The sequence below is a fragment of the Engystomops pustulosus genome, chromosome 9 (genome assembly GCF_040894005.1).
Source record: "Engystomops pustulosus chromosome 9, aEngPut4.maternal, whole genome shotgun sequence".
NCBI lineage: Eukaryota > Metazoa > Chordata > Amphibia > Anura > Leptodactylidae > Engystomops > Engystomops pustulosus.
Genome location: NC_092419.1, coordinates 103772502 through 103786291, shown reverse-complemented (window position 1 = coordinate 103786291; position 13790 = coordinate 103772502).

Below are 13790 nucleotides of genomic sequence, written 5' to 3'. Positions count from 1 at the left end.
TAATACCGCCCCCTATGTACAAGAATATAACTACTATAATACTGCCCCCTATGTACAGGAATATAACTACTATAATACTGCCCCCTATGTACAGAAATATAACTACTATAATACTGCCCCCTATGTACAAGGATATAACTCCTATAATACTGCCCCCTATGTACAAGAATATAACTACTATAATACTGCCCCCTATGTACAGGAATATAACTACTATAATACTGCCCCCTATGTACAAGAATATAACTACTATAATACTGCCCCCTATGTACAAGAATATAACTACTATAATACTGCCCCCTATGTACAGGAATATAACTACTATAATACTGCCCCCTATGTACAAGAGTATAACTACTATAATACTGCCCCCTATGTACAAGAATATAACTACTATAATACTGCCCCCTATGTACAGGAATATATCTACTATAATACTGCCCCCTATGTACAAGAATACAACTACTATAATACTGCCGCCTATGTACAAGAATATAACTACTATAATACTGCCCCCTATGTACAAGAATATAACTACTATAATAGTGCCCCCTATGTACAAGAATATAACTACTATAATACTGCCGCCTATGTACAAGAATATAACTACTATAATACTGCCCCCTATGTACAAGAATATAACTACTATAATACTGCCCCCTATGCACAAGACTATAACTACTATAATACTGCCCCCTATGTACAAGAATATAACTACTATAATACTGCCCCCTATGTACAGGAATATAACTACTATAACACTGCCCCTATGTACAGGAATATAACTACTATAATACTGCCCCCTATGTACAAGAATATAACTACTATAATACTGCCGCTATGTACAAGACTATAACTACTATAATACTGCCCCCTATGTACAGGAATATAACTACTATAATACTGCTCCCTATGTACAGGAATATAACTACTATAATACTGCCCCTATGTAAAAGAATATAACTACTATAATACTGCCCCCTATGTACAAGAATATTACTACTATAATACTGCCCCCCTATGTACAAGAATATAACTACTATAATACTGCCCCCTATGTACAAGAATGTAACTACTATAATACTGCCCCCTATGTACAGGAATATAACTACTATAATACTGCCCCCTATGTACAAGAATATAACTACTATAATAGTGCCCCCTATGTACAAGAATATAACTACTATAATACTGCCGCCTATGTACAAGAATATAACTACTATAATACTGCCCCCTATGTACAAGAATATAACTACTATAATACTGCCCCCTATGCACAAGACTATAACTACTATAATACTGCCCCCTATGTACAAGAATATAACTACTATAATACTGCCCCCTATGTACAGGAATATAACTACTATAACACTGCCCCTATGTACAGGAATATAACTACTATAATACTGCCCCCTATGTACAAGAATATAACTACTATAATACTGCCGCTATGTACAAGACTATAACTACTATAATACTGCCCCCTATGTACAGGAATATAACTACTATAATACTGCTCCCTATGTACAGGAATATAACTACTATAATACTGCCCCTATGTAAAAGAATATAACTACTATAATACTGCCCCCTATGTACAAGAATATTACTACTATAATACTGCCCCCCTATGTACAAGAATATAACTACTATAATACTGCCCCCTATGTACAAGAATGTAACTACTATAATACTGCCCCCTATGTACAGGAATATAACTACTATAATACTGCCCCCTATGTACAAGAATATAACGACTATAATACTGCCCCCTATGTTCAAGAATATAACTACTATAATACTGCCCCCTATGTACAAGAATATAACTACTATAATAGTACCCCCTATGTACAAGACTATAACTACTATAATACTGCCCCTATGCACAAGACTATAACTACTATAATACTACCCCCTATGTACAGGAATATAATTACTATAATACTGCTCCCTATGTACAGGAATATAACTACTATAATACTGCCCCCTATGTACAGGAATATAACTACTATAATACTGCCCCTATGTACAGGAATATAACTACTATAATACTGCCCCCTATGTACAAGAATATAACTACTATAATATTGCTCCCTATGTACAAGAATAATACTGCCCACTATGTACAGGAATATAACTACTATAATACCGCCCCCTATGTACAAGAATATAACTGCTATAATACTGCCTCCCTATGTTCAAGAATATAACTACTATAATACTGCCCCCTATGTACAAGAATATAACTACTATAATACTGCCCCCTATGTACAAGAATATAACTACTATAATACTGCCCCCTATGTACAATAATATAACTACTATAATACTGCCCCCTATGTACCAGAATATAACTGCTATAATACTGTCCCCTATGTACAAGACTATAACTACTATAATACTGCCCCTATGTACAAGAATTTAACTGCTATAATACCACCCCCTATGTACAAGAATATAACTACTATAATACTGCCCCCTATGTACAGGAATATAACTACTATAATACCGCCCCCTATGTACAAGAATATAACTACTATAATACCGCCCCCTATGTACAGGAATATAACTACTATAATACTGCCCCCTATGTACAGAAATATAACTACTATAATACTGCCCCCTATGTACAAGGATATAACTCCTATAATACTGCCCCCTATGTACAAGAATATAACTACTATAATACTGCCCCCTATGTACAGGAATATAACTACTATAATACTGCCCCCTATGTACAAGAATATAACTACTATAATACTGCCCCCTATGTACAAGAATATAACTACTATAATACTGCCCCCTATGTACAGGAATATAACTACTATAATACTGCCCCCTATGTACAAGAGTATAACTACTATAATACTGCCCCCTATGTACAAGAATATAACTACTATAATACTGCCCCCTATGTACAGGAATATATCTACTATAATACTGCCCCCTATGTACAAGAATACAACTACTATAATACTGCCGCCTATGTACAAGAATATAACTACTATAATACTGCCCCCTATGTACAAGAATATAACTACTATAATAGTGCCCCCTATGTACAAGAATATAACTACTATAATACTGCCGCCTATGTACAAGAATATAACTACTATAATACTGCCTGTACTCCACCCCCCCCCCCCCCTCACACACATGCCACCATATTTTTCTGACCCTAGACAACCCCTTTAAAAGGGTTTTCCCACAAAAGAAAATTCTCACATCTCAATCCCCTGTGATGTTAACACAATAAAGATCATTTTAACTCCTTACTTTACAATTTACTCAGTTTTGCTATTTTAGCTCCTATCTCTCCCTAGGCTGCCCAGTGTAAAATCCCCTTAGCAGACACATCACTGTATTATCCATCTATTTCTGTGGGTGACAATGCGGTTACATTATCAGGGTACAGGTGTATATACAATTTCATCTGGCTTCTCACATTGTACTAACACACTGACACATAGAGAGTGATGAGACTGATGATTACACAGAGGCTGATAGACCATTACACTGTTACACTGTCAGCTCTGCTATATCTCACAGACATGTGCCTGCCTCCCCCTTCCCCCAAGTCACTTATCTGCTTGTCGCTTGGCGTCCCCGACCCTAAATCAGAAGTTACTGGGTCGTATCTAGGGGCAACTGAAATTTTGTACAGCAGGACTGATAGAAACAGGTTGGACTTATATCTGGGAAATGCTGTATTTTTGTTAAAAAAAACCCTCACGTTGAGGGCCTTCTGAAAAACCTCATCTTTCTGTTTTGTCCGGTAAAGATTTGGCGTTTCCCACCACCGTCTGTAGCACCAGGGTCGGGCTACGCTTGGCGGAGGGAGGTATGGTGACCAGCAGCTGTGAGACGTTACATCGCCGCCTGCAGGCGAAGAAGACACGGGTAAGGATCCAAAACAGCAGATTAGGGGGACGGCAGAACTCCTGCACTCACCTCTTGTGTCTTTGTCTCCTGTGGTGCAGAAGTTTCTCCACTGTAGTCCAGAACAGATCTTCAAAATAGAGGACGAAAGAAATAGGTGATGGAATCTGCCCAGAGAGGTTTGATAGCGATCATGATAGTGGTGATATTTTGCCTGAGATGAGTCAAGTTTAGAGGCTGTAGGGGAAGTGTCACTTCAGACTCTCCTATCTGCTGTGTTATAGCACCTAGAGGCTTCAGGCTTCTGGTTCTGTGAGCTACAGAACCAGAGATACCAACAATAAGAAAACCCAAACCTCTATAACTGCCTGTATCTCTGGTTCTGTAGCTCACCGGCCAAGTCTGGTGACATCTGAAAGATGAGATTCTTGTCTTTAATAGGACACCATCATCAGAATCATGTTTCTAGGTGCTACAGAGCTAAAGATAGTGCTGTCTGAAGTGACTCACTCTCGGCAGCCTCTAAACTTGCCTTTTTAGGCAAAATATGACTCTTTTCTGCGCATTGTCACATGACTTTGGAGGAGGTAAATGGGCGAGATCTCACAGAAAAGAGGGAATCCCAGAAAGGACATGTGTTACCCTACCTGAGGGGGCTATCCGCAGCATAGGGGATAATGTATGATGATGGGGGTCATACAGACGGTTACACTTTGTCTCTTTCTAGAAGATCTCCTTTAGGCGTCGTGTGAGCGGGGCCCAATGCCGCTCTGTATACAGTGTGCGCTCTGGTGGTCCGCTCATTACGTGATCTTGGGGGTCTCGTTAGACTCTTACCCTTTCTTTATACAGTTGTTCGTACACTTCGAGCATCTTGGGAGCGGACAAGTCGCTCTTTCCTGCGCGGTCGGTCTTGCGGGTCCCGTGTCCCGGTCAGTTTTTTACATGTTTCCCTAAAATTGAAGTAAAAGAGATCAGAAGATAAATGTCGCTGGTACTTGGGTCCTCGCCCCATAATCCGTGCATCAAGCGCCTATAACCTGCAGCCCCTCCTGTGGATTCATCGCTGGGGCGTCTGTATTCTGTGAGCACTGAGGAGTTTAAGGGGTTTTACCTTGATAGTTCATGGCAGCGTTCCCTGTAATGTCACTGGGCCGGGATTTCTGAGCGTCCCCGACAGATATCCCTTTATGTACCAGATGTCTATGGGTCTATCTTTGGGTTCAGAACCACAGAAGCACAGGAAGAACCTGAAGAACCTGCAGGAGACACGATAATATCATAATGCCACCACTAGGGGGAGCTCATTGCATCTACTTTGCTGTGATGGCAAACCTTTTAGGGATCGAGTGCCCAAAATGAGACACAAAACACACTAGCTTTTCCCAAAGTGCCAACATGGCAATTTAGGCAGTAACAAACTTATTGCTACCAGAATTTTGGAGCTCCAATCCGACCCTGTCCACACCTTCTCACTCTTCGGACAGGACCAAGCAGCACAGGATGGGTCACTTCAAAATAGCAGGGAACTACCTGCAATGCCTGAGACTGCAGGGAGGCGCCATGTCTGGCAAACTCTGTGCCTGAGAGACAGCCTGTGTGCCCACACAGAGGTCTCCGAGTGCCATCTCTGGAACCAGTGCCATAGGTTCGCCACCACTGCTATAGGAGCGGTACACACCCCTATGCAGTGAGCGACCACTAGCGCCCTCTACAGGTAGAGAGAAAGTAAGCAGCTTACTCACCTCTGCCTCCTGCTGCCTCTGCTGAGACACATTGGTCTCCACCACCGGCGGCTTGTCCTAAAGGAGAAATGAAGGAGATAAATCACCTGTATGTGACGAGGGACCAGTCTACAAGACAGTGCTGGATCCTGTCCCGGGGACTTTTAGTCCTCCTTGCAGCACACACTTAGGCCTGTTCCACACTTGCGAGTGTGATGCGAAAACCCGCATCACACTCGCAACGAATGCTGCCGGGTACGCACGGCCCGAACGCTGCACACCGGGAGTGAACTCAGCATGTCAGTTCACTCCCGGTGTGCAGCGTTCGGGCCGTGCGTTCCCGGCAGCATGCGTTGCGAGTGTGATGCAAGTTCAGGCCTTACTCCTCCTCTTCCCAAATATAAAACACATCACTGGTTACTGGTGGAGCAAAAGCCGTGAGCCCAAACACAGCCTCGTACAAAGCCCCTGCGCCCTCCAATAAGACTTTACTCATACATACAGAATGAAGCCCTTGTATTTGGAATAGAAGTCTTATGTCATTACCGTACTGGGGCTTCCGGTTCCATCCGTTGCCACCACCTGTTTTGAGATAAGATACATGAAATACAATATATACAGGGCATAATATTCTCATTCGTAGTGTGAGTGGTGCATGATGCACCCAGTCATGATCAATCCACCCCAATGACTTGTCTCATGATGTAGATCTGTGATATACTTACACCCACATGATATCGTCCTCCTCCTTTTTTTCCCGCTCATCTCCTTCACCTCTCAGATGTTCTTCCCCTCCACCATCTCCTCCTCCAACTCGTCCAACTCCCTACTGTTAAATTCCTTCTCCACAGTCTCCTCTACCTTTCCGATGTCCTGCGCCATCTTCCACAACCCCTCCTCCAACTCCCTGATGTCAAACGCCTCCACCGCCAATTTCCTGATGTTAAACGCCTCCACTGCCTCCTTCATCTCTCTCATGTTCTTCTCCATCTCCTCCAACTCTCTGATGTTAACCTCCTCCACTTCCTCCTTCATCTCTCCGATGTTCTCCTCCATCTCCTCCAACTCCCTTATGTTAACCTCCTGCATCGCCTCCTTCAACTTTCCGATGTTCTCCTTCATCTCGTCCAACTCCCTGATTTTAACCACTTCCACCTCCTCCTTCATCTCTCCGATGTTCTCCTCCATCTCCTCCAACTCCCTGATGTTAACCTCCTCCACCGCCTACTTCATCTCTCTGGTTGTTCTTCTCCATCTCCTCCAACTCCTCCAACTCCCTGATGTTAACCTCCTCCACCTCCTCCTTCATCTCTCTGGTGTTCTCCTCTATCTCCACCAACTCCCTGATGTTAACCTCCTCCACTGCCTCCTTCATCTCTCCAATGTTCTTCTCCATCTCCTCCAAGTCCCTGATGTTAACCTCCTCCACCTCCTCCTTCATCTCTCCAATGTTGTCCTTCTCCTTCAACTCAGTAGATGGGTACTAGGGAAAGTATGGGGGCATGCCCCTTTAAGGTTTGGGCTGGTGCCTGGGCTGAACATGGGTTACGTGACTGTGGGCAAGGGATTAGTGGTGGTCCAGTCAGAACATGGCCTCTGATGATGCTGTGCAGCTGCAACTCCCTACTAAAGGCTCCGCCTGGCTGTCCTCCATGATGCAGAGGCACATGCTGCAGATGCCACTTCTACGGCTCCCGCTTTGTTCTCAGATGATGTCCATCGTTCGATTAGGCAGTCACGGCCGCTTCAATACTTACCCCCATCTGTGCAGACGGCCCTGCTTTTGTTGCAGTGGTGCGAGCAGCGTCTCCTGATTTAATACCCCCCACGTCAGTGCCACCTCCTCTTTAGGCTGGTGTACGAGGCCCTTAGTGGTTGCTAGTGCTGGCAGCAGCAGGGTTAACTGCCCTCCCTGTTAGCGTTAGCTACGTAACGTCACGTACCACCGTCAGAAGTATATCCCTGCACCCTCCTGCCTCAGCCTCTCCCTTCTCTAGTACTGCCATCAGGCATGGGAGAGACTGGTTTACAACAACCCAACCTCCAGCCTTGGCCAACAACCAACAATGACGATGAACATTTTGGGGAGACTACCTTGGATGACCTTTTGCGAGCTGATCTCACCCTGTTGGATGCAGGCAACCTGGTCGTTCCAACTCCCCTAGTGGCTCCAATGCTGTCCGGTGACCTTGGCCCTGGATACGTGTTGCCCCAGGAGTCCTGCCATTCTCCTTAGGTGCGGTCAAGGTCTAGCTCCAGCTACAGCCCCTGTTCCACCTCTTCTAGGCTTTGGGTGGCTTCTCGTTCCTTGTCTAGGCAGGGTAAGTGGGGATCTCAGGTCCTATTCCTCCCCCTTGTCATTGCGTCCTGTCACCTCCAATAGATCCAGGAGCCTTTTGCCACGTCAGTGGCATCGTGGTAGCAGGTTGTGCTGGGGCTTTACCAGCTCCCACCATACCCAAGATCCTGCAGTTCCTGTGTCCACCTCAATGGCGTCAGTCACTGTTTCGGAGGTTTTGCCAGTGGTGATCCAGTTGTCTCCAGTGGTTGGTGAGTCTGCCTGCTTGCAGGCGTGGGTCGGTTACTGATTCTGCTTTACTAACATCTCTTCAGTCACCGTTTTTAGGGCCTCTTATTTTTGTGGGGTTTCCCCCCTCGGCTCTCATCTTTCCAAAGACAAAACGGAAAAGATTTTGCTCAACAATTATGTGGATATCTGGTCCTTGGTGTCCATGGATTCGGTGACAGTGGATTGGGAGCGACATTTTGAACAGGGTGTAGAACAGAAGCCTAAGGTAGCCAAAATTTGCCAAAATTTGCCAAATTTTTAATATTTGGTTTTAAACCTGTTGGTTTTTAGCTCGGTGTTGTATTGCGTCCTGACTCAGAAATCACCTGAGGAAGCTCCCCAGCTTTTTGTTTATCTTGTTAATCTGTTGACACTGTTTTTTAATGCATTTCGATCTCATGGGGGATTCGCGCGGTGGTGGAATGACGAAGAGTTCAGGAGGCGCCTGGCCCAGAGGCTGGAAATTGGGTGGGACACCAAGACCACAGACATATGGTTCTGTTGTACCCAAAACCCTTTCCAAACGCCTCCTCCTCTTCCCTCGGACCAGGGGCATTTCAGACATGGGGAACATGCTGGATGTTCAATGAAGACCAATGCCGTTTTTATGGATCTTGTAAATTCCAGTGCTCCAATTGTGGGGGCTCCCATTCCTCCATTGTTCCCGTCCTGTGACTGCCCCAGCCTCAGGTGGTAGGCCACAGGACTCTAATACGCATGCTAAGGATGCTTCCCAGGCCTGATCAGTACCCCAATAAGGAGGAGGCCACCCTGCTTAGGACAGGTTTTTTGTTTTCTGAAGTCTGTTAAAAAGGAGTTTGAACTGGGTAGAGTTTCCCCTTTTAGGGTTGTCCCCAAGAAACAGCCAAGTAAATTTAGGCTCATCCATCTATATCATGCTCGTGGTTCATCTGTCAATGATATTCATAAAGTGAAAGGGCTATCCCCTTGTTTGCGTGGCTGGCCCGGGGCCCTCGTAGTTGGACATAGAATCGGCTCACCGGTTGCTTCCTGTACATTCTGATTGCTTTTATGTACTGGGTGGCCGGCTGGATGACAAGTTCTAATATGATATGTGTTTACCGATGGGCTGCTCCATTTCGTGTTATTATTTTGAAGTGTACACAAAAAAGGTCCTCGAGGACCTCACTGAAACCCATTTGTCTAAGACGTAACATTTATTTAAACTAATGATAAAATATATTGTAATGGTGCTAATGACACAACACTTATGGTGAACTACACTTAAAGAGGACCTGTCACCCAATTTATCGGCACTAGGAGATGTTACTAAAGTAAGCAGCTCCTAGTGCTTGAACAAACGCCGCAGTGTTAGAGTGATAGCGTTACCGGAAACCTCCGGTAACGCTATCTGACACTGCGGCGGGGTACAGTGTAATCGTCGGACAGCGCGCAAAGCTGTCCGACGTATTCAGTCACGTATAATGTCCCCCACGCAGCCTTCCCTTAATGTCCCCCACAAATCCCCCCAGTAATGTCCCCCACACATCTACCCTTTAATGTCCCCCACACAGCCTTCCTTTAATGTCCCCCACACATCCCCCCAGTAATGTCCCCCACACATCCCCCCAGTAATGTGCCCAACACAGCCCACCAGTAATGTGCCCAACACAGCCCATCAGTAATGTGCCCAACACAACCCCCCAGTAATGTCCCCCACACAGCCCCCAGTAATGTGCCCAACACAGCCCATCAGTAATGTGCCCAACACAACCCCCCAGTAATGTCCCCCACACAGCCCCCAGTAATGTGCCCAACACAGCCCATCAGTAATGTGCCCAACACAACCCCCCAGTAATGTCCCCCACACAGCCCCCAGTAATGTCCCCCACACAGCCCCCAGTAATGTGCCCAACACAGCCCATCAGTAATGTGCCCAACACAGCCCACCAGTAATGTCCTCCACACAGATCCCCCTTGTTTCCCCCTCACCTCACTTGTGCAGCTCTGTGCACGGGCTTCCTCTGCAGGTCATGTGACACATGACATCATCACTGGTCCTGCAACCTTCAGGCAATAATATTCTGCAGGTCCTGCAGTGGAAAGCAGTGCCTGAGGACACCGATAGTGATGAGAGTGAGCAGCAATTCCCTGGCGGAAGGACACATTCACACTACAGTGATCCCAACTACCCCCCACACTACAGTGATACCAACCACCCCACACATTACAGTGATCCCAACTACCCCCCACACTACAGTGATACCAACCACCCCACACACTACAGTGATACCAACCACCCCGCACACTACAGTGACCCCAACCACCCCATACACTACAGTGAGACCAACCACCCCACACATTACAGTGATACCAACTACCCCTCACGTAATGTGATCCCAACCACCCCACACATTACAGTGATACCAACTACCCCCACACTACAGTGATCCCAACCACCCCACACATTACAGTGATACCAACTACCCCCACACTACAGTGATCCCAACCACCCAAAACATTACAGTGATACCAACTACCCCCACACTACAGTGATACCAACCACCCCACACACTACAGTGACCCCAACCACCCCACACACTACAGTGATACCAACCGCTCCACACACGACAATGATCCTAACCACCCCATACACTACAGTGATCCCAACTACCCCACAAACTACAGTGACACCAACCACTCCACACACTACAGTGATCCAACCACCATACACACTACAGTGATCCCAGCCAGCCCACACACTACAGTGACCCAAACCACTCCACACACTACAGTGATACAAACCACCCCACACACTACAGTGATCCCAACTACCCCCACACTACAATGACGCCAACCACCCCACCCACTACAGTGATCCCAACCACCCCACACACTACAGTGACGCCAACCACCCCAAACACTACAGTGATCCCAACCACCCCAAACACTACAGTGAACCCAAACACCCCACACATTACAGTGAACCCAACCACCCCACATGCTACAATGACACCAACCACCCCACACACTACAATGACCCCAACCACTCCACACACTACAGTGATACCAACCATCCCACAGACTACAGTGAAGCTAACCACCCCACACACTACAGTGATCCTAACCACCCCACACACTACATTGATCCCAACCACCCCACACACTACATTGATCCCAACCACCCCACACACTACAGTGATCCCAACCACCCCACACACTACAGTGATCCCAACCACCCCACACACTACAGTGATCCCAACCACCCCACACACTACAGTGAACCTAACCACGCCACACACTACAGTGTTCTCAGCCACTCCACACACTACAGTGATCCCAACCACCCCACACACAACAGTGAACTCAACCACCCCACACTTTACAGTGATCCCAACCAACCCACACACCTCAGTGACCCAAACCACCCCCCACATTACAGTGATACCAACCACCCCACACATTACAGTGATCCCAACCACTCCACACACTACAGTGATCCCAACCACCCCACACACTACAATGACCCCAACCACTCCACACACTACAATGACCCCAACCACCCCACACATTACAGTGATCCCAACCACCCCACACACTACAGTGACCCCAACCACCCCACACACTACAGTGATCGCAACCACCCCACCCACTACAGTGACCCCAACCACCCCACACACTACAGTGATCCTAACCACCCCACACACTACAGTGACCCCAACCACTCCACACACTGCAGTGACCCCAACCACCCCACACATAACAGTGATCCCAACCACCCCACACACTACAGTGACCCCAACCACCCCACACACTACAGTGATCGCAACCACCCCACGCACTACAGTGACCCCAACCACCCCACACACTACAGTGATCCCAACCACCGCACACACTACAGTGACCCCAACCACTCCACACATTACAGTGATCCCAACCACCCCACACACTACAGTGACCCCAACCACCCCATACACTACAGTGATCGCAACCACCCCACCCACTACAGTGACCCCAACCACTCCACACACTATAGTGACCCCAACCACCCCACACACTACAGTGATCCCAACCACGCCCCACATTACAGTGATCCCAACCACCCCCCACATTACAGTGACCCCAACCACTCCACACACTACAGTGACCCCAACCACCCCACACATTACAGTGATCCCAACCACTCCACACACTACAGTGATCCCAACCACCCCACACACTACAGTGATCCACACCACTCCACCCACTACGGTGACCCCAACCACCCCACACATTACAGTGATCCCAACCACTCCACACACTACAGTGACCCCAACCACCCCACACATTACAGTGATCCCAACCACTTCACACACTACAGTGATCCCAACCACCCCACACACTACAGTGACCCCAACCACTCCACACACTACGGTGACCCCAACCACCCCAAACATTACAGTGATCCCAACCACCCCACACACTACAGTGACCCCAAACACTCCACACACTACAGTGACTCCAACCACCCCACACATTACAGTGATCCCAACCAATCCACACACTACAGGTACCCCAACCACCCCACACATTACAGTGATCCCAACCACCCCACACACTACAGTGACCCCAACCACCCCACACACTACAGTGACCGCAACCACCCCACAAATTACAGTGATACCAACCACCCCACACACTACAGTGATCCCAACCACCCCACACATTACAGTGATACCAACTACCCCACACACTACAGTGATCCCAACCACTCCACACACTACGGTGACCCCAACCAGTCCACACACTACGGTGATCCCAACCACTCCACACACTACAGTGATCCCAACCACCCCACACATTACAGTGATCCGAACCACCCCCCACATTACAGTGACCCCAACCACTCCACACACTACAGTGACCCCAACCACCCCACACATTACAGTGATCCCAACCACTCCACACACTACAGTGACCTTAACCACTCCACACACTACAGTGATCCCAACCACTCCACACACTACAGTGACCCCAACCACCCCAAACATTACAGTGATCCCAACCACCCCACACACTACAGTGACCCCAACCACTCCACACACTAAGGTGACCCCAACCACCCCACACAGTACAGTGATCCCAACCACTCCACACACTACAGTGATCCCAACCACCCCACACATTACAGTGATACCAACTACCCCACACACTACAGTGATCCCAACCACTCCACACACTACGGTGACCCCAACCACCCCACACACTACGGTGATCCCAACCACTCCACACACTACAGTGACCCCAACCACCCCACACATTACAGTGATCCCAACCACTCCACACACTACAGTGATCCCAACCACCCCACACATTACAGTGATACCAACTACCCCACACACTACAGTGATCCCAACCACTCCACACACTACAGTGATCCCAACCACTCCACACACTACGGTGACCCCAACCACCCCACACACTACGGTGATCCCAACCACTCCACACACTACAGTGATCCCAACCACCCCACACATTACAGTGATACCAACTACCCCACACATTACAGTGATCCCAACCACTCCACACACTAAAGTGATCCCAACCACCCCACACACTACAGTGACCCCAACCACTCCACACACTACAGTGACCCCAACCACCCCACACACTACAGT